The sequence below is a fragment of the Octopus bimaculoides genome, chromosome 14 (genome assembly GCF_001194135.2).
Source record: "Octopus bimaculoides isolate UCB-OBI-ISO-001 chromosome 14, ASM119413v2, whole genome shotgun sequence".
In the NCBI taxonomy this organism is placed as follows: domain Eukaryota; kingdom Metazoa; phylum Mollusca; class Cephalopoda; order Octopoda; family Octopodidae; genus Octopus; species Octopus bimaculoides.
In genome coordinates, this window is record NC_068994.1 from 59,567,969 (window position 1) to 59,571,163 (window position 3,195).

The following is a 3,195-nucleotide window of genomic DNA, read 5'->3' on the forward strand; positions in this document are numbered from 1 at the left end:
TAGACTTCAATTGTTTTCTGTGGCTGCAATGTTTTCTTTCATGTTTCTTAATGAATTTTGACCTGACTGTAAGATAGTTCAAGATCGAACTCATCCTGCTGCTTATATTGAGGCAATACATTGATTTCAACGAAAGTGGAATATGCTGTTTCTTTGAGGCATCTCTAAATTCTTCAACGTTCTTCTCTAATATTTATACTTGACAAGGATGCATCTAATTCGTCTGAGAACTCATGTTTCATATCCAAAACTTCGTGCGACTTGATGGTTATACATCTTGGAGATTATTTTGATAATGTTTTTCCACAAATTCTAAAAGATTCGCAACAAGCAACAAAAAGTTATTCGACATCCACGTGACATGGGATGGATAGATAAAAATATATCTTTTAACAGATTTTCTGGTAACTATTTAATGAAGTTCCAAGGTTGTCTTTAGCAATTATTGGAACCGGAACCTAACCAACACCAAACAGCAGCACTTTGTCATTACGATGAACTTTTGAGATTGCAGAACATAAACTGTCTCAGACCTCGTCTTTGTCATGTTCATTGTAAGGTATTCTTAGAATACAGAAGAATTTTTTTAAGCGATGAGTAACCACCATCTTCCCCCTCTCCTTCAGATCTAATGTCATAATGGGGGTCACTTTGATGTTGGGGAAAGGATAACTATGGATAGAAACCCTATATCACGTGACCCAGTTTTATTTTCTTCGTTTCCATTAAATATGGTAACATCCTTCCAGTCGACCCCCAGAAATACAAGTTTCACTAACAACATCAACGTTGTATTTGTTTAAGACCTATGTGACAACAGTCGTTTGTTTCTCAACTCAAGAACCGCCACCAGAATAATTCGAACATTCCAGAATCCAACTCCTCATTTAGTGGGAAAGATGATTTTAAACCTTGAATTCGATCGCTCTAACAGCGTCAGTGTAGTAAGAGGCTGGTTCAGCACAATTATTCTGACCACAAGACGTACATGAAAATTTTCGACAGATACTGTTTACTAAGTTTTTTTAAATTAAAAGAAGTAGCATGAACCTGTGTTTATGTAAGTTTTACGTTAGGATCCTTTTAGGGATCCCAAAGGTAAAGAACAGTGGAGAAAACCTTTGGTGGTCGATGCCTTATGAAGCCTTGACCTTCAATGGGAACAAAGGGCTTGAATCGGTTAAATAAGCATAACCCATTTACCTTTTGTTTTATATTTCCACCACAAAGATCCTAATGGAGCAGTGTTTCCAACATGGGACCCTAACCCCAAATGGAATACGATTTGCTCTACAAACTTGCTCGGTCTTTACACACCCCAGACGTTTCAAATCTTAATTCAGTCTGAACTGAAGACATTTCTCGACTTGATTTACAACACTAAACTTCTGTTAGACAAACACAACAGCAAGAATTAATTTACTTCTCTAAATCAGTGTGAAATCTGGGAAATTAACAATTGTTAATTAGTTTCTGTATAAGTTTTAGGCCTGAAGATCTGCATGTTTCGTTTATGTAATTCCTTAACCAGACCAACATATTCCCATTTGTATTGTTAGAGATAGCTAATGCGTTATCCCTGTACAAATATTATTTCATTTAAGATATCTAATCTATATAATCGTCTGGGATCATAGTTGTCCGTGCTATCAAACGCCCCCATGTTTACATTAAGCGAACCATCTAGGTCAGATCTCTTGACTCAGGTCTTCTTAGCATGCATTTCAATTATTATGTTACAGTCGTTTATTGTGCTATAAAAGTTTGCAAAATCTAGTGTCTCGTTGCAAAATCCAGTCCTCATCTAATAACTCTTTCGAGAGATTAATGGATACGACTCTACAACGTCAAACTTTGGTAAATCTGGCATTGACTTTATAAGTATTTTATCGAAACAAGTTATAACTGCACTAATATAGCTCAATTGGGCAAGACTGGTGGCTATTCTTATTTTATTAATCTTCCTTAGAATATTTTTGTTAATAAAACAGACGCCAGACTTAACCAGGTTTATTAACCTACATTTAGTGCTAGATGCAAAGTTATTCGCATGATACTCAATCGTAATAAAAGTTTTCTCACACTCGGCTAATATTTCTATCTTGTCATAAATATTTATCCGTATTGCCATGTCCTTTCTTCTATTTGTTTAGACCTCTGGATTGGCTTTCATACAGATTTTTGCGCTATCACCGATCTGCTGTATGCTTGAATTATTTTGTACCTCGTAAATATTTTTAGTTTTCTCTGAGAACAAATACATACACTCTCACCCCACACTCACACACCAGGGAAACCGCACGAATGGTAGTGCTTTTGCTTGTAATTAATAAAGGGATTAAATTCTACAGTTTACTAAACTAAATTGCGGAATAAGATGTAAATGAAACCTGTCATTATTGACAAAAGTATTTGAAGAAACTGAAAACTGTAAAAGCGATGCGGGAGATGATTGTTTACGGGTAAATGTGAAAGACGACGCTGTTTGTGATTATAGAAGACCAGTTTGTAACAGCAGGAGTTAAAACAGTGGATTTTAGTTGAAGACTTTACTCTCCATCGAGTTTGTTCCTATAATTATTTAGTGTTTTATTGGTTCCAGGTATTGGACAGCGGTCATGCTGGAGCAGCGCTTTGGAGGATCAGTCGAGCAAATCGGTCGCAGTACTTATTTTTTTGAAGCCTGACACTTATTCTACCGATCTCGTTTGTGGAACTATTTAAGTTACGGGGACGTAAACAAAACAACAGTCAAACAGTGTGGAACAAATCCAGATACTCACACATATATGGTGGGATTCCATACATTTTCTCGTGTACCAAATTTACTCACAAGACATTGGTCGGCCCGGGACGATAGAAGACACTTGCGCAATGTGCAGCACAGTGGGACTGAACTCAAAGCCTTGTGGTTGCGAAACGAATTTCTTAACCACAGAGCTAAGCTTGCACCTCCATCTATATTGAAAAATCTCAATTAGAAAATTTAGATTCACATTAATATGTTGCAACAAAATACAATAAAAATCTGATCATCTTCTTTGTCTGAATCCTCGATAAACCTAGAATTAGAGAAATTTTTGTTTCGGAGAAGTGTCGTATGAAAGTTCAATGAAGGATGTTGTTCTGTTGCTGTGGACACATCTCTTCCTTAATTTTTCCCCCTTACTGACCTTCGCTGCAAAAATGAGTCTT